Raw genomic sequence first — 23,819 nt, forward strand, 5'->3', positions numbered from 1 at the left:
GAAAACCATGTCAAAAACTCTAGGCCTAGATTAGCTGTGGTGGCTCATGTCTATAGTCCCACCACTTTGGGAGGCCAAGACAAGTGGATCACTTGAGTCCAGGAGTTCAAGACCAGTCTGGGCAACATGGTGAAACTCCATCTCTACAAAAATACAAAAATTAACCAGTGGTAATGGCACGCCACCTGTGGTCTGTGGTCCTAGCTACTCACAAGGCTGAGATGGGAGGATCACTTGAGCCCAGGAGGTGGAGGCTGCAGTGAGCCAAAATTGTGCCACTGCACCTCCAGCCAGGTGACAGAGTGAGACCTTGTCTCAAAACAAAAACTAAACCCAAAACAAGACAAACTCCTGGTCTAGAAGCTCGTAATTGTGCATTCTCTTTCCTGGCATATGGGAAGCCTCATTCTTCATGTAAGTTGATCATGTGACTGGGTTCTAGCCAGGCTAGGGGACAGAAGCACAGTATACTACTTCCATGCATAGCCCCTGAAATTATGCCACTCTTCACTTGACAGCCAAGAGAAAATTCAGTGTGAAGATGGTGGAGTCACACAATAGAAGGAACCTGAATCACTGAGTCATCACTTGGAAGAAAGCAGCCCAGACTAGTTACCCAACTCCCATCAGACAGTGACTGGAGTGAGAAATAAGCCTTGTGTATGGTGTGTGTGTGTGTGTGTGTGTGTGTGAATTTGTAGGTATTTGGGGTTGCTTACTTTAGCAGATTATATTACTTTAGCTGACACAGTCAATGTAGTGTCTTATATAAGATCGATACTTTCCTGATTTGTACTGCACTTTGGTCATTGAAGAAAGTATTAGTTATCACATCTTTATCTCATAGGCACGTGATGAAAATGGACAGAATCATGTTTGTGGTTTGCTTTTAGCCTTTTAAGGACTAGGCAGATGGTTAGCTCAAAGCAGTGGTATAATTATTTCCAGATAAATGATTCCTTTCCTCCTAGTTAGGGAGAATTGTCCGTTGCTATTTTGCACTTGCTGAACACAACTTGACAAAGAAATCCTCCTTCACAATCCCCAGATAATAAACGTGAGAGAAAGAACCAGTATGAAATACAGTCTGCTTTCTCTTTTATCATGGCTGGTTAAGAAAATGTCCTGGATATAATACATAGGAAAGACACACAGATAATCACTCATATTTTAGATGAATAAAAATGAAGCTTGTTTAATAATATGTCTTATCATTAAAAAAAAAAAAAAACGCAGAAGGGTACTATCTATCCAGTGTCAGAGATGGACAGTGACAAAGAAGTAAGAATACTCCCTCTTGTGGTTCTTGAGAGAAATAATTCCTGCTACAAGATCATGTTGAGAAAACAGAGATACTGGATTCAAAGATCACTTCAGTGGATAATTAAAGCTTATCCTTTTCACTGTGACCTGATTTAATGAAGCTAAGTAACCATTTTAGGCTGGGTTGGTGTGGCTCTTCTGGAGAGTGTGAGCTTGCACCGCTAACCTCAGGGGACAACTAAACATGTGACAGGAGGAAAGGACTCTTCAACCTGAACTGGAAAAGATTTTTTTCCCTGAAGGGTAAAAGAAACAGTCATTGTCACTAAATTTCCTTTTTCTCTAACTTGGATCTGGTTCCCCAATGTGGCCATGTACTTGCACTTGGGGAAGATTTGATTTAAGAGGAGTGAATTTGGTTTAGCGCCCTATCTCCTCTAAAACACAGCTCATGCTATTATTTTGTGTGGGGGTATAAATGTGTTTCTCTGATATATGCTTTTCCCCTTTTCTAGGTGGAATCTTACTTAGCAGCTTTGTTTTTCTCGAGGGAGAGTTGATGCCCCAAAATAGGAATTTCCTCATTTCTTAAGAAGTAAAATAGGATGGCACAACTGGAAGACAGCACAGATCCAATGTCAGCAGACCTTTGATGTGCAACTGTGATTTGTTTTCTCACAATTGATATCCCTTACTTTTTGCTGCTAGTGTTTCACCATTAGAAATATGATATCCTCCAGTTATGAGGAGGGTTGACATCTGCATGGGAAATCAATATCATCTATCTATCTATCATCTATCTATCTCTATCTATCTATCTATCTATCTATCTATCTATCTATCTCTATCTATCTATCTATCATCTATCTATCTATCTATATCTATCTATATCTCTCCCTTTCTCTCTGCTTCTGTAGTTAAGAAGTACATATTGTTCTACTCTGCCCAGAGAGGTCCTGGTTTATGCCACTGTCTCATTTGGTTTAAGATTTGTTCCTTTTTCATTTTTTCCAATGAAGAATATAATAATTTCAATTTTATTAATCACAAAATGTAACTTTAAGAACATTGGAGGTAATCTTATTAAAAAAAGGTTTAAATATTATATTAAAAAACACATTCTTCAGAAAAATACCAGACATGATGTTAAAAGCAAAGAAACTGATTAAAATGCATTAATGTGTACCAAGAATAATTGTTCAACTTTTAGCATTTTAAATGTTCAACCAATCAATATAATAAGTTTTTAAAACATTTTGCAGCCTCTAAGATGGCCCCAATGAGACTCACCTCCTGATATTTATTGCCTCGTGCGATCTCTTCACTGGCAACATTGAGGGCATATCATTTCCCTGATCAAGTTACAAAAGACTGTGACTTCCATCTTGCTAGTTGACTCTCCCTGTTGATTTCTCCACATAACGCTTTAATGAAGCAAGGTGCCAGGTTGAAGAGGTCCCTTTAGCAAGGAATTGATGGTAGCCTCTGGTCAATGGCCAGTGAGGAACTGAGACCTTCAGTTCAAAAGCCTGTTGGCTGCTAACAACTAAGTGAACTTGGAAGTGGATCCTTCCCCATCCAGCCTTCAGATGAGACCCCAGCTTTGTGAACACAGCCAAGGAGAGACCCTAAGACAGAGGACCCAACTAGACGTGCACAGATTCCTTAGACATACACAGATTCCTAATCTATACAAACTGTAAGATAGTAAATATGTTTTGTCCTAAGCTGCCAAGTTTGTGGTTTATTTATTTATTGAACAGCAATATATAACTAATACAAGCTCAATCCCTTCTCCCAGCCCAAATTCATTTCAGATTTTAACTTCACTGGAGTGAAGATTGAGCCCAAAGTGAGGCTTAAGCAGTTCTGAATTACCCAAAAGGTATAATAAGTATGTATTTAAAGATCAAGCAAAATAGAAGTAGTTTTTTTGGGGGGGAGATTTGAAATTTCAAATTCAAAATAATAAGCAAAAACACATGGGGGTTGGGTGTGGTGGCTCATGCCTGTAATCCCAGCATTTTGGGAGGCTGAGGCGGAAGGATCACTTAAGCCCAGGAGTTTGAGATCATCCTGGGCAACATATGGAGACCCCCATCTCTACAAAACATTACAAAAAAATTTAGCCAGGTATGGTGTCCTGTGCCTATAGTCCCAGCTACTTGGGGGCGCTGAGGCGGAAGGATTGCTTGAACTGAGGAGGTTGAGGCTGCAGTGAGCTATGATTGTCGTGCCACTGCACTCTAGCCTGGGTAACAGAGTGAGACCCTGTCTCAAAACAAATAAACAAACAAACAAACAAAAGAATCACTGGGGGAGTCATGAAAAAAATCAGAATTTTGTTGAAATGCTTCATATATATTTTATGATGAAATATTATTTATATTTACAATTACAGTTAGGGACACCACAATCTTTTTCATACCTAGAACCTCTAAAAATCTTAAAATGACTTTAGGCTCTGGCATGGAAGAGCCAACACTGAAATGGACTTGAAAGTGCAAGAGGTTTATTGGAGGAGAAATGCCTATGAAAGGTAAAATGGAGAGGAAGCAAGAGTGGGCAGGAAAAACCTTCATATCATGCTGTTGCTCTGACGTGAAAGGAAAGAATGAAGAACTCAGATAGGGCAGGGGGAACCTCAAACCGTGATGCAGACTTGACAGTCTCAGCCAATCCAACAATGGGCAAAGATTGTGAGCAAAGATTGCCATTTGAGGAGTCTCACATGAGGCATTAAAGGCCAGGCCCTCACACCCACAGTGTGCCCAGTAATTTGGCTGAAGCTGCTCAGCAAGAACACAAACTCAGCTAAAGGCTGAGGCATATCTTGGAAGTGCTTATGGTTGGCGAATTCTTGTTTAATGGGAGATTCAAGGAGCGCATATCCATGGCTGCCACAGGGCGTGGCATATTCATGGCTCTCCTCTGCTAATTTAATCTGTCTCCTGCTTATCCCTGCAAACTTACCTTGTTTTTGGTTTCTGTTTTTGTCTGTTTTTTTTTTTTTCATGGATTTTCTGTTTCTCTACAACTTAATCTTGCTTATGGCACTAATTTACCATTTGGGCCTCTGGGTGCCACATCGATTTAAAGCTTGGCTTTTCCTAGCAAACTGACTTAGTACATGTTCCACCTCCAAATTCCTAGGTAAGATAATTTGGTCAGGTAACCATACTGGGGCCATCAACTCTAATGGGAAAGGAGGGCCAAATTATTTGAGACACAGAGCTATTCTTTAGAGAGGCTACTAACAGAGTAACGGACAATTTGCTAATTTCTGTGGCTTAACATAATACAAGTTATTTCATTCACATGAGTCTAATGCAGATGTTGGGCAGTCTTCCTGGATGGCTCTCCTCCAAGTGCTGTCTCAGAGACTCAGGCCTTCTCTCCTTCATAGGTAGCTCTGATATCCTCACCAAGGGCCTTTATTGTCACTTCAGAGTGATGGATAGCGTGAAGAAGACACCTCTGCTCTCAACTACCTCAGGCAGGAAGGCACACATCACTTTTGCTCACATTATATCGGTGCGAACTTGACGTGTTCCCATCTTACACACAAGAGGGCTGGAAATGTGGTTTACCAGTATCCCCAGGAGAAAACAACAACAACAACAACAAAACATTTGATAAGTATCATATAAGCTTCTGCCATAGTTTGCCCTTTTGGTCATCAAATACCAATTTCATGCTTCCTCCCACACATAGAATAAATGAGCCCCTTTCTTAAGTGGAAAACACAAGATCTCATCGAGTCAGTCCCTGATTCCAGTTCTAGGTTCAAGATGTTCAAGTGATGTGAAATTCTCTCCTTTAGTCCTAGATGTGGCTCCTTATGGTTGTGTAGCCCATGATCTGAAAAGACAGTGATCAGTTTGCTGATCATCCCCAATGCACAGTTAGTAAAACAGGCACAAGACAACCTGTAAATATTCTCATTAAAAAATCGGTAGAATGAAAGACACAGGAAAATCATTAGGCTATGGCAATTGTGAAATTCCACTTAGCCAATATTGTGAGAATTTGTCAGTCTGGGGTAGGAGAAGTCCTTTGATTAGTGCCAATTTCTACCGTCCTTGAGGATTTTTTTTTTTTTTTTTGTTAGTCTGTTGCTTTCTGTGACCCCTGGCTTTGCCCTCTAGCAATTTCTTCCAAGTTTATTATTTTCCATGGCCTTCTCTGAACTGGGTATTAAGTGTAAGCCCTCTTTGGGAGTTATATAGCTTTCCTAACTTTATTTGTTCATGGAAGTTAAAGGCTCAAGCTTTTTGTAAGTCTTAAAAGTCCGACATTTTAATTTCAGACTTCTGGTACTGGACAATGTATTTCTCAAAAAAAATGTAGTAGCTTTCTACTTACTCATTTTCATGTGTTTATCAAACCCAAAGTACCTTCCTAGATATAGTTCTCAAGGGTGCTTTACTTTGCTTCTTCAGCTCACTGTCTCACATACTCAACTTAATGATGGCAACCTTGAAGCTGCCAGGCTAGAGTGGGAACAGCAGTCTTAATATCTTTTTGCTGAAAGGCTGAGTCATTCTATCCAAGAGGGTACTAGGCTTCCCTCTAGGCTTCGTGTCTGTTTTTAAATATCATCTTCTATGATTTCAAGTTCAGAAATAGTTGACTTTTCCACCCAGCCAGCCCTTGACTTTCTGTACTCCTCATTCCTTTTAAAGTCTTTCCCCAAACTGCCCAGTCCTTTCCTGAGCTTTTTTCTTGTAATACTTTGCGGCCAGCAGTCAGTAACAACCAACGCACACTATTCATTCTCCATTTTCCAACCTCTCCCCGTAAACCTACTTGCTAAGTAGGTATGTAGTGTGCCTTCCATTTTATGGCAGATGACAATTTTAACAGATATTATGTCACTGTATGGTATGACTCTGTAGGCATTCTGCCTATTATCGCTGTGTTCTTGCTCTTCATTGCTCAAGTGCCAAGCTAGTGACACATATTTCACGTTTTTATTATAGCAATGCTCCACTTTGAAGTACCAATTTCAGTGGCAGGGTAAATAATACTACTGTAACAAACAACCCCAAAATCTCAGTGGCTTATTATAGTATAAATTTATTTTCCATGTAGGTGGAGTCAATTACATATGTTCCTGGTCAGGCAGCTCTCTTCCAAATGGTGACCCAAGGATCTAGACTTTCTATGTAGTATTTCTGCCGTCTTCAAAATGTGGCCTCCAAGATTACCCTGTGAGGGGAAAAGAAACTGCCTCATACTGGATGAGACACATAACTTCTGCTTCTGTTCTGTTGGAGAGGCCTGTCATAAGGGCCACCTGGATGCATGGCTATTGGACACCATCATTCAGCTGCTGGCCCAGAAATAAGAAACAGGTTTGGGGACTATGTAGTCAGTCTCTGCCACATTATCTCAGAATAGGAGGAATGAAGAAAGGAGGCCATGGAAGACATATGCAGTAGAAAAACAAGAAAGGTGTTCTTTATACCTTATAGGCAAGGAAACTGAGGCTCAGAGAAGTTAAGAAAAATACCTATAGCCACCCAGTCACAAAAAGGGCAGAATTAAGCACCAAACATGAGTCTATGTGACTTCCAGTCCCAACACTTACCATTACATCTCAAAGCTCTTTTGGTAGTTTTCAGCAATTAAGCACTATTTACATCTTTATCTATGGTTAACAGAAGCTAAGATTTAAGTGATTTGGGTTATTACTTCTCATTTTACCTGAATTTTAATACTTGCACATATTTTTTGGAAGCCATGGCTGGCTAAGTATAAATATGGAAATGATTTATATATACTTGTCTTCCGATAATTTAGATTCGATGTCAACTTCCTTCTTGTGAAAATTCATTACCTTAATTCTTCATAGACAGAAAATAGCCTCTCCTTTTCCCCATGTATCCACTTACTTTATTTTTCATTTTTGTTCTGATTTGAAACCACAGAGTTAGAAATGGACAATTATTATAGGATTATTATATCTCTTATAGGAGATTCTATCATTTTTCCTTGGTTAAGCATAAACATATAACCTGGTTGTTGCTCAGATTCCTTAGTTTTGAGGGGGAGTAGAATATAAACCTGGAAGGTATCTCTCCTCACACCCATCATTCTCTTCTACGTAAATTATCTTGAGACTCATAAAAGGAAAATGAAATTCTGAAATTAAATTCTTCGTTGCCTTTGTTGGCTGATTTTATCAACTGTCTATTGAATGAATGGTTTAATAGAAGAACTCCCTAAAAACATGCAATATACTGACCAATCTATTTTGCTATTTTCCACATTTTTTCAGAAGTCAAGACACAAAATCTAACTTTTTTGTTTTTGCCAAACAATGAACAGCATTATGTGGATCTTAGACTTTGAAAAAAAAATATGACACATATTATGTAGCCTGAGTACTAGTGCTATGTCCTGCTTTTTGAAGTTACTTTCTGGCAAGGGTGATTTTATCCAACACCAGTTACCGAAGTCGAAAAATATTAAAGATTGGTTGGTGGCCTTTTTTCCCACTTACATTTCTGTCTGCCTTCTTCACAGTTCAGTCAGTTCACAACTGAGCTGTGTGTTTAAAGCAAACTGCATGAAAAAAGTAAATGGAAAGGACTAAATCATTCCTTCCCATAATGCAAATGCCATTCTTGTTTTGATGCTGCTGTTCTCCATGCTATATTTAGAAAACAAGGCCTAATTTTTTTACTTGGCTCTGGACCTGCAGATCTTCTTGCAGAAATGACACTGAATAGTTCTCTACCTGTCCTTTCTGGCAATGTGTTTGGTTAATTGTTACCTTGCCCTTACTCTTTCCAAGCACAAAAACTCTGAGGCTTGTCCTTTGAGGAAGCACAGAAACGAGGGAAGCATAAATCTCCATTTGTCTCAAATGACATGTCAGACATTTAGCCGCTGAGCAAGAAACATGCTCTCTGTGTTCCTCGGAGAGCAGCAGCTCAGAGTGCTCAATGTTCTCTGAGACAGGAAGCTTGGAGATTCCTTATCAATAGTATGTAAATGGAGTAAGAGAACAGGCTGTAGACTTAACTGGAATTCAGACAGGTCTGGGCGTGCCTGGTGTACTGGTAAGGCCATCTCCTCAAAAGAGTTTTCCTGAAGGACTGAGATTTCCGAGAAAATATTTGTCTTAAGAGAGGATGAGTCTGACTCTGTGATAAAGCGTTAGTTGTCTGCGTGATTGTGCGATTCTGTATATAGCATCAACATTTGTATTTTCATTTGACTTGTAGCAAAGACCCTATTATGTTTTGGTCGAAATACTGTGGAGAGCAATAGGTCTATACATAAATCTCCAAAGATCTGATCTTCGAAAAATTCTTACATATAAATGCGCAAACAATGCTTTTTACTGGACCTCTCTGAAATAGTGGGAAGCAGAGATGAAAGAGGATCTTCACACAGTAACTGGGAGGCAGGATTCTAAAGATGCATCCGTGCCCAAGATTTCTGACCTCTGCTTATTCATTCAAATACAAATCCAAGTACTTCTTTGAAGGGATTTTGCAGATGTAATTAAAGTCTCAAGTGAATTAATTGACCTTAAAGTATGGGGATAATCCAGGTGGGCCTGATCTAATCAGATGACCCCTTTTAAGGCAGAGCGTTTTCTGTAGGATCGGAAGAGGAAGTCAGAGATTCAAAACATGACAGGGAGTTGACGCACTGTTGCTGGCTTGAAGATTAGGGAGGGGCAGGTTGTGCCACAGAAGGCAGGTGGTCTTAAAGAGCTGAGAGTGGCTCCTGGCTATAGCCAGCAGAGAAACATGGACCTCACTCAGTCCATATTTGGCCAACAACTTGAATGAGTTTGGAAGCAGATTTCCTTCCTAAGGCCTCCATATTAAAAAGCCCAACCAAGTGAACATCTCATTTCAGCCTTGAGAGACCCTAAGCAGAGAACTCAGTTGAGCTATGCCAGAATTCTGAGCTACAGAAGTGTGAGATAATTTGTGTTATTTTAAGTCACCATATTTGTGGTAGTTTTCTATACAGCAATAGAAAGTTAATGCAATAACACGAGGTTGTGAGGCTTTGTATTTTGTGGGACCCAGGCCTTAGCTGTGGTGGGAGGCCCCCAGCATCCCAGACACGTCATGGTATGCAGTGTTTACCCAGTGGTAAAGGATGGCGAACGGTAAGAACAGACTTGATGAGTGCTTGTGAAACCTCCCCTAGGAATTCCTAGAAATTCTCCTGGGTGGGGAAAAAGAACACTGAAATTCTCCTGGGTCGGGGAAAAGAACACTGAAATTTGTATTATTACAGTAAATATGAGTGACTAGAACCTACACGCTGATGAATTCCAAGGAAATTGACTGCACACGTTTCCATAAACTCCAGCTTAGTTTGATCTCCTAGTATATGCTTCATTTACCAAAAGGAACACGGGGTTTTGTTTCTCTCTCTTTTTTTTTTTTTTGGTTTTGGTTTTGTTTTCTGATTTACTCCTCCCACTCCTAAATTCCCTTGCCTTATTCACAGATCCTGACCTCTTTTGCTAGATGCCATGGGAAGGATTTAGTTAGTATGTCCTTGGATGATTGTGACAGTAGAAAATATCTTTTTCTTTGTTAAATCTTTGCTACTGAGACAAAATAGCAACTTATTCTTGAGAGATAGATGACCTCTTTCAGTATACTTAGGTGCCTTTCACCAACTTCCTATTAAAAATAATGAGCAAACATTTTGTATTGGATTATTAAGAAAGGAAACTGGGTGAAAATTTAGAAGAGTATAGGATTTTCATCTTCTAAGCCAGGATACAGATTAGTACAGAGATGAGTGTGCTATAATTGTACTGTAATTTTATAAAAATATTGTTGGGAAACAATTTTCCACAGATCTTTTGCATTTCTGTACATCTTCAGAGCAGATACATCGACAGCTTTTATTCTGAAATGTCTTTTCAAGTGTGTTTGCATGGCAAACAGTTTTGGAAGGTAAAGATAATGTCTCCCTCCAAAGCAAAGGACAGATTTGCTTGCTATTTAGGATAATAAAGATAATGTCTCTTTCCAGGGCAAAGGATGGACAAGTTACTGGCAGTCCTTTAAAAGTCTGCTATCTCCTAAGCTCAGGGAATCTCAGCTCTTATATAAGTCTTGTGTGTACAGGGTGACAAACTTGTCAGAATTTGCCTGAGACTTTCCTGCTTACAGTAAAGTAAATCTTGAATATTAAGAAACCCTTTGATCTTAGGTAAATGAGGGAGGTGGTCACCCTAGTGAGCTGCATCCATCTGAGATGCACCATATCACTCCCATGAGATTTGGAAGACATGGAAACCAATGAAAAACTTGAAGCTCATGCTGCTTGCTGTGTTGTAAGAAATAACTTTCTTTAGCTCTGACCCAGGAGTCTTGAGCCTTCTTCCAGCATCCTTAAAATTGTGATAGGCTAACTTCTTAGCAAGTAGAAAAAAATCTCACACAGACCCTTCACAGTTCTTTAAAAACATAAGTCTAGTAGTTGCTGGAATTATAATTGGGAAAAAAAAAGGTTAGAGAAATGGAGTAAGACCATAAGCTTCCTCTAAAGTTTTCCAAAATCTGTTTTATGAAATGGATAATTCAAAAGCATATCAACTTATAAAAGTGATTTGTAAGAACCTGTACTATTTTTGTGACTTCCATTGCATTTTTCTCCTCTTATTAATAGATTATTTAGAAGTATGTTACTAATTTCCAAACATTTAGGAATTTTCTAGTATCTTTATGTCACCATCCTTTAGTCTAATCCCACTCTGGTCAGAGAACATACTCAATTCTTTGAAATTTGTTGAGATTTGCTTTGGTTTATTTTGGTAAATGTCTAAGTGCACTTGGAAAAAATGTGCACTTCGCAGTTGTTGGCTATAGTGTTGTCTATATGTCAATTAGGTTAAGGTGGTTGATTATATTGTTCAAATTTTCTATTTTCTTACAGATTTTTTGAATTTTGTGTCTGCTTGTTCTGTCAGTGATTGTAACATTTCCAAATATGATTATGGATTTGTCACTCTTGTCTTTATGTACTGTATTAGGTGATACAAATTTAGGAATGTTTTATTTTCCTATTTATCATTTGGACTATTTCCAGTAATACTTATTGATATGATTTGGCTGTGTCCCCACCCAAAATCTCATCTTGAAATGTAATCTGAATTATAATCCCCATGTGTTGGGGGAGGGACCTTGTGGAGGTGATTAGGTCATTGGGGTGGTTCTCCCGTGTTGTACTCATGATAACAAGTGAGTTCTCATGAGATCTGATGGTTTTATAAGGGGCTTTTCCCTGCTTCTCTCTCCAGCTACCACGTGAAAAAGGACATGTTTGCTTCCCCTTCCGCCATGATTGTAAGTTTCCTGAGGCCTCCCCAGCCATGCAGAACTGTGAGTCAATTAAACCTCTTTCCTTTATACTTAGCCAGTCTTGGGCAGTTCTTTATAGCAGCCTGAGATCAGACTAATACACTTATCTTAACGTCTACATTACTTGGTATTAATAAAATTATACTAGCTTCCTCCTGTTTAGTTTCTGCATGGTATATATATTTTCCATACCATTCCATGGTATATATTTTTACTTTCAAGTTTTCTGTGCCCTTGTATTTAAAGTGTGTCTCTTGTAAACAGCATACAGTGGAAATTTTTTTTTGAGACAGGGTCTCACTTTGTCACCCAGGCTGGAGTGCAGTGGCATGAACACAGCTCACTGCAGCCTTGACCTCCTGGGTGCAAGTGATCCTCCCACCTCAGCCCCACCAAGAAGCTGGGAATACAGGTGCATGCCACCATGTCCAGCTAATTTTTATATATTTTTTGTAGAGACGAGGTTTTGCCATGTTGCCCAGGCTGGTGATTGTTTGTTTGTTTGTTTTTAATTTAGTATGACAGTCTCTGTCTTTTAATTGACATCTTTGGTCCATTTGTATCTCATATAACTACTAATATAGTTGGATTTAAGTCTACCAACTTGCTATTTGTTTTCTATATGTCCTATCTGTCCTTGATATTTTACTTTTCCTTTCTTGAATTATTTTGGATTAATCAGTGTCATTTATTATTCCATATTCCCTCTATCAGTTTTTTAGTTACATATTTAAGAAAATTCTTTTAGTGCTTTCCATATAATTATAATATATTCATCCATATCTTATTGCAGTCTTAAATTAGTAATTCACCAGTTACTGTCAAATATAAAAATGCTCAACAGTTTAACTCCATTTACCCACCTGTCACTATTTGTGCTAGCATTTGTAACATGAGTTGAGGAATTTGAATGAAGATTTTTGTATCCTTCTCTCAATCTGTTTACTATCTGAAATTTTGAGACTCAATTCCAAGCCATATTGGCTGCTCTGAACTCAGACCTCTTTCCCCTCGGTCCAATAAGACCGTCACTTTTGGTTTCAGCTATATTTCCCTTAGTCATTATTTGAAAAATGCTCTCAGAAAAAAGTCATAGCATGAATACAGACCTCACCATATGTGCTTTCCTTCTTTCAGGGACTGAGAAAGTCCAGCCTGTACTGTTTGTTTGCCAATGCCTTCAAACAGTTGATTTGTATGTCAACCAGCTTTTATAGTTGTTTTTGACAGAAGGGTTAGTTCAATACCAGCTATTTTATCATGCATGGCTGAGATTGGAAATCCCTTAGAACATTTTTACAAAGAGAAATTTTCGTTTATCTCCTATTTAATAGAATAGTGTTACAGCTCATGTAAATACATAATTGTTTCAAAATCATGTTTTCAAAATAACGAGATGATTCCCTAGCATCCCCAATAATTTTTAGTATAGTTAGGAACTCACAGATTTAAACATATTTGCTATGCTTTAATCCACTGTAGGTATGATTCTTTTTATTTATTTTTGAGACAGGGTCTTGTTCCGTCACCCAGGCCAGAGTGCAGTGGCACAATCACAGCTGACTGTGGACCCAATCTCCTGGACTCAAGGGATCTTCCTGCCTCAGCCTCCTGAGTAGCTGGGACTATAGGTGGGCACCACCATGCCCAGCTAGTTTTTGTATTTTTTATAAAGATGAGGTTTCACCATGTTGCCCAGGCTGTTCTCAAATTCCTGGACTCCAGTAATCCTCTTGTCTCAGCCTCCTAAAATGCTGGGATTATAGGAATGAGCCACCATGCCTCGCCATTGTAGTGTTATTCTTAATGATGTTAAAATGTTCCTATCTTTGACCACTGAAAGCCTCTCTAAGTTAGCTCCTGGGTCCTCCTAATATGACCTTGGGTGTCTTCACTATCTTCTTTGTTATGTGTATGACAAGATATTCCAAGCTTATCTTGTGCATTTTTTCTCTCTAGCGCTGGAATCAACCAAGATAGAGTATGAGAGAAGGATCAAGGGTAAGTTGTGTTCTCAGGGCACTGCCAAGTTTCAGTTAAAGCAAAAAGGTTATAGAGACTAACCAAAGGGAAAGCTGAATTCATAGGCAATTTTTCTGGTGGCAGTTCATGCTTGCTACAGGGCAGAGAGAAAGATTATTAGAAGTAAGCAAAGGGTGAGAGATTAGGTAAAATGAATTGAGTAAAAGAAGAAAAGGAGATGAGATGAATGAAAGCCCAGTAAATACTAACATGTATTGTATTTTAAGCAGATCAGCGTATGTGTGGTTATTTTTTGTTATCAAAATTTTTGGTATATTAAAAATCACCATCAATCAATTTCCATGTCACTGGTAGTTGCATAGACTCAAGCACTGTGCAGGATTGACTGTTTAAGGATATTTTTGACCATGCCTTTGTTTTGATCAAAGATTTACCTGAAAAAAGCATTTCTTTACAGAGCTCAGAAAATTGTGAAGATTTTCTCCTTCTCATTGTCTTGGTATTTTTACTTTGAGTAGTGAGAATAATTGTCAGACACTATAGAGAAAGAGAGTAAAATGTACTTTAATTTGTACATTTTATTCATTAATAAGTCTCCTCCATTCCCTATTACATTACCATAATTGTAATATATTTAAATATATTTATTTCATCTACATTCATTATGTAAAGAATCTCAGGATGTAAACTGCTGGGTAATATTTTCTAGTGAAGAATTGATGGATTTCAGAGAAGTTCCGGGGATGAACAATACTGTATTATCACTTGTAAGGTAATCTTCCTGGGCAGAAGTCTCTTGAAATAGTAAAGATATGCTAATGATGGTAGTTGAATCGTAACGTCATGTTAATAGCGACAATAAAATGGTGTGTTTGTGCGTGCTTTAGATGATTCTCACTGTGATAGATGCAGCAACATCTCTAACTTCAAGAATTTCATTAAGTCTAGTGGTAGAGGCAGGTAAGTTATAGAAAATATTGAGGATAAGTATTAAGTGCTTTAAGAAAGTATGCTTGGGCTGCAGGGAGCATTGTAGGGTTCTCAGAGGAAATGATCCTTGCTCCTTTTTGGAATCATTCCAAGCAGAGGGAACAGCAAGTACATGTGTATATAATGGGGGAAGGATAGGAGATAAGGTTGTAATGTGGCTATATCTAATGGACCTTTATGCCATACTAAAGAGTTTGTACTTTATCCTATACAAATTAGGTAAGGGCAAAGGAATCAGGTAAGGGCAAGGTAAATTTAGTTAGCAGAATAGAACTAGAAGATTTTTAGTAATTAGGTACGGGAGATTAGGGGAAGGGACAAGTTAAGTGTGCTTCCCAGGTCTCTGATTTTAATAACCCAATGAATAACAGAGTGGAGTTGGGTGGGATACAAATGAGCAGCCATTGGGGAAGAGCGAATATGATGAATTTGGTATTTATATATCTCTATTAGTATATTTATCTACAATTGTGTGTGAGTGTATCTCTCACAGTACTTTTTAACCTTAGATATCTCTCCGGATAACCTTTCTACATTTCACAGATAACAAAATGTATTCTCATGTTTTGACTAGGAAACATTCGTCTTGTCTTGCTGCCCTTTTAGTTGTTTACTTGTTCTGTATGCTTTCTTGTTTTCTTGAGTAATGTTATATACTCTGTGGATATTTTTATAATGAAAAGTCACACATAGGACTTTTTCTCACAGATATAATATTAGTCTCTTTAGGAAAGTGTCATCGTACAAAAATGGGTCAGATTTAAAGTTAGAAGAATATGTCTTGCTGGTTGCAGCTATGACAGAGGTTTCGTACTTGCCAGCTGATCTAAAGTTGAAGGGAAGAGTTAACTGAAAATCTATGAGGAAGACAAGGGCAACATGGAGAAAGACAGAATAATGCTACAATGGAAAAGAAGGCACAGTTTACAAAACTGCTCACACACATTTTTGGCTAGCATGACAGTATGCCAGAGTAACTTGCTATTTGTTTCATGTATAATTTTGAAATGGAAATATTTATACCTCTGAAAGTACAAATGTTGAGACAGATGTGGATTTCCATTTTTTTATTTAACCAAATTCCCTGGCTTTAAAGGAGTTAGCCCAAAGTTGTGAAGAGTCGTGGAGCACCACCCAGCATACCTCATGTGTCTTTTTTCTGTCTTGGTTTTGCCTCTTATTACTTCACTCTTGACCCATTGAAATAGCTTCCTACCTTTTATGCCCCTAGTTCCAGACTTCCTTCCTTCTGATACATGTCAAACACTACTAGAAAGAACTTCAAATGCCGTTCTTCCAGTCTTAACAATATGCATGTTCCTTGAGTCAGTTTGTTATCTACAAGACTTCTAGCTTTGTTTTTCACTTCAATGTGAGGTTAATGTTTTTGACATTTCTCTCCAAAAGGCTTGAATGAAGTCCAAATATTTTACCTCATCATTTAAAGTCTTCCATGATCTGACTGCAAATGGATTAGCAGCCATTTTTCCCTTCAGCCATCATGAACCATGTCGCATTTCTTGTTCATGTCTCTTCAACTTCACATGTCCTTGCTACTCATCACTCAAGCATAGGCACCATGAAAGCGGATCTCCAGAGACTAAAGCAATGGGAAGATTTTGAAATGAAGAAAAGCACTCATTCATCTTAGCACATAGTAAATGCTTAGCAATTGTTCCTTGGACCCAATTTAATTAATTAATTTAATTAATTAACAATTAAAGTTAAAAACCACCTTGGAGGTATTTTATGGTTTGAAAACTCATGTTAAAATTTAAGTACCATTGACTTGTAAGAGTTAGGTCACGAGGGTTCCCTGATCATGGGTGGGATCGGTACCATCATAAAAGGGCAAGTTCGCCCCGTCTTTCACCCTCTTCTTCCACCATGTGTGGATACAGCAAGAAGGTCCTTGCCAAATACTGGCATCTGGCCCTTGGACTTCCTATCCTCCAGGACTGTGAGCCAATAAATTTCTGTGCATTATAAATTACCCAGTCTCAGTCGTTCTGCTATAGCAGCACAAAAGACAAAGTGGTTGTTGGATAGGTTCCTAAATCTCTAGAATAGGTTATCTCCAAACACACATACAGATCTCTCTTTTTACAATCAAAAACTAGTGAAAATAAAATTACAGTCAATTTTGGTATTGGCATTTCAATGATTAGCAACTTTGATAATAACGGCCATGATTTACTGAAAACTGACTGTGCCAGGCAATCTAATTACTTTAAGTAAATTATCATGAGATCTTTAAAACTACCTTGTGAGGACTCTATCAATTTAAATAATGAGCGTATTGAGGCTGAGGCTGTCTTTTATTTGCTAAGTACCTCAACTGAGGTTTAAATATCGATCTGAGTGACTCCAAAGCTCAACCCAGTCAGCCATCTGCATTCTTTCATTTAGGAAATATTTTTGTTAACCGACTTAAATGTCTTGTGTGACACTCACAGTGGAGACACAAACATGACCAAGAAACCTGGGTATCTCTCCCTAATGGAGATTTGATGGCTGTATTGCCAACAAAGGAAGAAGATAACCTGAATAAAATTCCTAAGTGACGTTTCAGAATTTAGGTCTATTCTGATCATCATTTTCTATAGTAATCGAATATTACAAGCTGGAATCCAGTGGTGAAAGTAAATTTTGAGAATATTCCTAACTGTGCTACCTGATTACAGTTTAAAGACCCGTATATTCTGAAGAACAGGAGGTCCCAGGATTGCCTTTCTCTATGCTTCCTCATTAACCTAATTTCCTCTGCCTACTTTATCTCCAGTCATCCCTAGGATACACTAATTGTAATGTTTCAGTGGGTCAATGGAAGGTAAAACCACACAGGTACAAAACAAACTGACTGCAGAATCATCAGTTTTATTTCACAGCATCAGCAGATTTTTGTCCTTATGATTTTTGTTTTAAAAGAAAATGTAGTATGGTTAAGTCAATGAACTTTTAATTCTTTAATTGTGTAGTGGGTGTTCATTATCTGTTACAGGGGAACCACAGAATATTGCCTTTCTTTTTTTTTCCTGAGTTAGGTCAGTAAGGAATATTCTAGCTCCTTCTTGACTGCCTTCTTCCTGCTACTCTAATCAGTAAGGACATTTTTTGTCTCTCCACTTCAGATCTTTTAGTACCTCCAAGTAGTAATAATTAATACATGAAAATCCCCCATGATTTTGGTATTGTGACTTATATGTGGCATATCGATTATCTTATTTTAGCCTTAAATTACCATCAAAAGAAGGTAGATTGGTAGCATTTTCATTTCTATTTTACAGATGAGAACACGATCCTGTTCTTTCTGAATGTAAAAAAAAAAAAACAACAACAACTAGTATTTGTAGTCCTGCTACCATCAGAAACATCAACCTCAGTTGTAGCAGAGGACCAGGAGAAATGTAAGCTGAACTCGGGTTCCTATTCCTCATTTTCTGTTGTATTTATCAATAAGTACAACACTGAGTCAAGAGCATGACCTTGGACTAGCACAGCAGGAGACGTCCCAGCTCTGACACTTTGTAGCTGTGTGTTCTTGGGCAAGTTATTTGACCTGTCTAAATATCAATTTCATACTCTAAAAAGATGAGGATTCTAATATTTAAAACCTACCTCAATGAAATAATGTTAGGAGCTATTTAATATCCAGATCATCCTCATTATACTTACACTCATCTATTCAAACTGCAGATGTTGTTCTAGTATTCGTTCATTCCTTCAACGAATATTTGAATGTCCACCATGTATTAGACATTGGCGGTGCACCAGACACACATAGCCCTTGTCCTCATTAGAATGTGCATAGCAAAGTGTCTAGTTCATTCAGATATCAGAATCTACACAGTGTATTTAAGAAAAGTCAAATGTCAAAGGTCAGGATTCTGATAAGGAGCTAAACAGTAGATGGACAATGAACTTCCAGTAAGGAAGAAGGAAAACTAGGCATATACTGTTGTTCTAGAAACCAAGCCAAGAAAGTGTTTCCAGATGATGGTAGTGATCAACTGCATTAAATGCCTCTGAGAATTAGAGTGAGAGTCTGAGTATGAAACGTCAATTTGGACAAGATGGACATCATTGGTGTTCTTGATAAGGACAGTTTTAGTGAAGAATGGGAGAACAGAAAATAACTACTTGGTACATATACATTTTCAGGAATGAATTTCCAGCATCCTTAGCTCATGATCACTAGAATTCTTCTGTTCTCAAAAAGAATATTCATCTTTTGGTAGTGTGAGTGACTTACTCAAATTGAGCATCTGCAGTACTGCTATCGACATACCTATTCACCATCAAGTCTTTATCACTGTTATCCGAATATCTGGAAATATAATATATCTTTTGAACTAGCCTACCCATTGCTGGTTTGCCTTTATACTTACCATTGAGTACACCCTAATATCCGGTGATAAACATTCATCACCCTATCTTATTTTTCAAATATCTAGAATTCTTTTTTTTGAGACACAGTCTTGCTCTGTCATCCAGGCTGAAGTGCAGTGGCACAATCATAACTCACTGCAACCTCTGCCTCTAGAGCTCAAACAATCCTCCCACCTCAGCCTACCAAGTAGCTGGGACTATAGGCACGGGCCACCATACCTGGATAGTTTTTCATTTTTTGTAGAGACGAGATTTTCCATATTGCCCAGGCTGGGATATCTACAATTTCATAATGTGTGATAAAAAACATAACTCTTGATGGTCTGATGAGATGTTCAGTATTTTGAGAGATTTCAGCCATTTTAAGAAACTCGTGCCACCATTTTTAGGCTTCTTTTAGTACATGGCACTTATTTCCCATGCAGAACAAGACATGGACATCTTTTCTTCTGACATGGATTTACTTCTCATAAAGTAACTGGGAGACAAGCACATTTGAGTAAATCTCTCGTTTGGAGTTTTTTTTGGTCTCAAATATTAAGTGTATAAGCTCTGGCACTTGATTTCTTGTTTGGGGAGAATGCTGAGTCTTGAGAGACGGCATGCAAGCTTGCTTTTGAGCTTGACTGCCAGGGCTGGGGTATCTAACTTTCGATGATAATCACTCTCATATTTGAGACAAGGGCAGGGGCATTCACTCTAGAAGTTATAAATGATATTTCAGCCTGGATTGATTTATCAAATTGATAAAGCCAAAAATAATCCATTCAGAGTGATTTTATTACTTCTTAAAAAAGATTTTAAATTTTGCTTCTATTAAAAAATTACCATAAATGGAACATAAAATATACTTTGTAACATGGGTAATATCTGACATTTAACTGTAGTTTTCCCCTTGTTATTATGAGCATGTAAAAGAATGCTAGTATCTTAATTTTTAAAAATGTAATGAAGATTTAGAGAATGGCTAGGACTTTTGTTTTTTAATTTAACTGTAAGTATTTTGTAAGTGAATAAAGCAGGGTTTTGTTTTTCAATAAAAGCCTTATCTTAAGTCTTCTTTATTAACATATACAGTTGTGGAAATTGGCTTTATTGGTTACAAACAACACATACTTTCGACATTTGGAAAAAAATGCTATTTGTTTAGCATTTTGGTTTGTAAAGACAGAACTTTTATTTATTTATTCATTTTGAGATGGAGTCTTGCTCTGTTGCCCAGGCTGGAGTGCAATGGCGTGATCTCTGCTCACTGCAACCTCTGCCTCCTTGGTTCAAGCAATTCTCCTGCCTCAGCCTCCTGAGTAGCTGAGATTACAGGCGCGTGCCACCACGCCTGGCTAATTTTTTTGTATTTTTAGTAGAGATGGGGTTTCACCATGTTGGCCGGGCTAGCCTCAAGCTCCTAACTTCGTGATCTGCCCGCCTCGGCCTCCCAAAGTGCTGAGATTACAGGCATGAGCCACTGCACCCAGCATAAAGACTTAACTTTTAAATGGATACCTTTAAGATTTTCTTGTAGAAAGATCCTTACATAAGTTTTCTAAAGCTAGAGCCTTTCTTAGTCTGCTTTCCTAACCAAGTGTGAGTGTAACAAACTTTTCACCCAAGGATGAGTTACCTGTCTCATGTAGATGGACTATCAGCAATGTAGGCCGTTGCTTCATTATGTGAGATAGAATATGTTCAGTTATTTATTTACAGAATCTATGAGTGCTTGCCTGTCATTGAATATATGCAACAAATCCATAGGGTGAATGCTATGAAGCTATTTCCGTCAAGGGAAAGCTATTCACCAAATAGAGAAATCACAGCTATCATGTTTAAAGGTATACATGCATCTATAGGAAAGGAATAGGGCCTCCAGTGCACATAACATGCCATTTCTTTGTGTAGGTTGCACTGGGGAAAAATATTTTAAGAAATATAGGTAGTACTCATAGCAGATAGGAATAGCAGATCATTTGCTTCTTGCTGCTCACATTTGCTAAGACTCTTATGAAGATTTTCCCTGGGCACATGAATCAGTTTAATAATGATTGCTGCCAGTTGGTGGCTAGACATCAGACTGCCAGCCTACTCAACAGTGTTGCCATCTGCTATTTGGATTCACAGTGTGTTGCTGCTATGCACCACCTCATTAAGAACGGGACCCTTGTGAGCCACAGACAGTGGCTTATTCAAGCGAGCGAAGCAAACTCCTCCCCAAGCCAAATTTGTAGAGGCTGCATGCATCTCATCTTATTTGGAAATTGCTCTACGTTGATCATGCAGTCTGATAGCTCATTGTCTCTGATCACTTAGGTGTTTAGTATTTCAAGCCAGGTCCTTGTTTCAAATTAGTGTCAAAATACAAATATGATTATTTCAAAGACTTGTAAAAACTACTCACTCCAATTTTTTTTTTGGTAATGCATTCATATCTTAAAGTGGTATTAGTCAGTGGCTTGCCAAACAAATATTTTAATAAGTTATTATAATCCACTGGGCTTTTCTGGATAGATCTTCCAGTCCTGAAGATTTTTCAGTTTTGTAGAATTCCTACTGCAGTTTTTATTTCTTGGAAATGGACTTTCAAAGGCTTTAATCATATTTTCTCTTTTCCTCTCCTGTTAAATATCTAAAAGCAGCTGGAATGCAAAATATTTGTATCTGTCAGATAGACATGAGTGCATTTTACCTGACAACCACGGATTATCTTAGAGTTTTAAACACTGTTACAGAGAAAAGAAAATGTATTCGCATAGGTCACGTAATATTTAGATCTTCTCCATAGCACCTCCATAGATAGTAGATCCTGCAGTACTTTAAACATTAGAGTTACAAATCAAAATTAAGCTAGTTTCAAATCTCAAAGGAATTCATAAGCTGAGATTTAAGTCTTGGGTACCCCTCCCCTTACTTTCCACATAGGTACTTAGTTCTCACACCTGCACTTACCAGCATCCAGAATGTATTTCTTAAGCCCTACACTTGTTAGGTACTCTATGAAAAGGGCTTTAGGCCAGACACGGTGGCTCACGCCTGTAATCCCAGCACTTGGGAGGCCAAGGTGGGCGGATCACTTGAGGTCAAGAATTTGAGACTAGCCTCACTAACATGGTGAAACCCCATCTGTACTAAAAATACAAAAAGTTAGACGGGCGTGGTGGCGGGTACCTGTAATCCCAGCTACTCGGGAGGCTGAGGCAGGATAATTGCTTCAACCTGGGAGGCAGAGGCTGCAGTGAGCAGAGATCGCGCCACTGCACTCCCTGCCAGGCGAAAGAAGCCTCCGTCAAACAAACAAACAAACAAAAAGGTGGGGGGATGGGCTTTGATGCGCAAACAAAATTAGAAAGTGGGGTGTCTCAGACAGCATTCTCCAGGATGCATATTCTGAGATATACTTTAATTGCAGGATATGTATTAAGAAGTGCCTTTTGCCAAACATTTGTTAAAAGAGAGAGAGAAGTGGAATTGGGAGAAGATGAGTTATAATGTAGGTCCAACGACAGCCTTGGCCAACCCCACAGGAAGCTCTGGAGTTAAAACGGCCCTCAGAGATGTCCTCAGATGGGCAAGAGAACAACTTTGTATCTCCACACTGATCAATCCTTGGCTATGGGCCACTTCACAAAAAAGTGTGACCTTAGGTGAAGTGGTTTTCTACAGCTATGCCAATTTCTGAAGAGGGCTGACAGCTGCAGGCTGCCTGCTAACATTACACCCAGCAAGTGGGGTGCAAGCTGTTCTTTGAAGGGGGATCTGGGTTGCACATCATACTACTGCCACATGGAACACATCAAATAATCTCTTTTGGAGAGTTGCACTAAACATTCACATACGAATGGCTTTGAGAATCTGGCACTGAAGAAACTTTCTAATTTAATTTTTCTCCTGACATCAGTTCATATCCTATGGAACTAGTTTTCCACAGAACATAATTTGATAAATGTCTCCCTAATCTTACAGTGCCTTGCAGGCTGTTAAAAGAACTGCATATAGATGGTTTGCTCCGGGCTTGCCTGCCCTTCAACACGGTCTATCAGTTCTGCCTGAAAACTTTGATGTTGCTATATTAGTTAAGGACCTGCTATACAATGGCATGTATGTACTGTGATGAAATTAACCATCACACCTTCATAGGGGTCAGATGAATGAATATGTGATGGATATACTGTGATGAATATGTCATGAAATAGTGACAATTCACTAAGGCCACCAAGAATGAGCCTGTGAGAAGGTACCAGTATCACTAAGTGCAGTAGTGGCTTTACTCTTTAGACCAGGGCTGATGGTAAATGAGGTGGTCACAGAGCTGGGATTGTTAATATGATTCAGGGGTAATGGACCTTCAAGTCATAGAGGGCTCTGGAGGACTAGTGCTTAACTACCAAAAGTCAAGAGGCCATAATTACTATAACAACTGGTGAAATTGGAGGGGTAGTTAAGGGGGTTTGATTCACAGGGTGTTTAGGAGATAATTAATTGAAAGTAACACCCCTATAGGCAAAATAGATGGGCATCTAACAAGAATGCTGCTTAATGCCTATAACCAAATAAGGCACGAATGGAACCGCACTGGCTCCAATGACACATCACAATCCCTTTCTCAGTTCCTAGACTTGAAGCACTTTTCAGGTAAGGAACCCACAGATGGAAGAACCCATAGGCGGCTGGGTTACTAGGTCACAGGTCACTAGGAGGAAGAACCCTGCTATACATGTACAGACTTTGATGAAATGGCAAGTTCTTCCCCAAATAGATTTATGACTATATGCTGGCAAGGAAGAATATCCAGACATTTCCAGGTTTACTGGGCACAGAGCCTGAGTTGACAATGACACCTAGTAATCT

The 23,819-nt window shown here is 38.6% G+C and overlaps 1 long non-coding RNA gene across 1 annotated transcript; it reads left to right on the forward strand.

Annotated features, from left to right (window-relative positions):
* The first annotated feature begins 434 nt into the window (after positions 1–434).
* Positions 435–19,085, forward strand: LOC134760993 (uncharacterized). The gene is made up of 5 exons (XR_010139148.1): positions 435–665; positions 3,065–3,148; positions 11,558–11,639; positions 13,578–13,619; positions 15,999–19,085. It is a non-coding gene; the product is annotated as an uncharacterized LOC134760993 (long non-coding RNA).
* Positions 19,086–23,819: the final 4,734 nt, after the last annotated feature.

The sequence above is a fragment of the Pongo abelii genome, chromosome 2 (genome assembly GCF_028885655.2).
Source record: "Pongo abelii isolate AG06213 chromosome 2, NHGRI_mPonAbe1-v2.0_pri, whole genome shotgun sequence".
NCBI classification, from domain to species: domain Eukaryota; kingdom Metazoa; phylum Chordata; class Mammalia; order Primates; family Hominidae; genus Pongo; species Pongo abelii.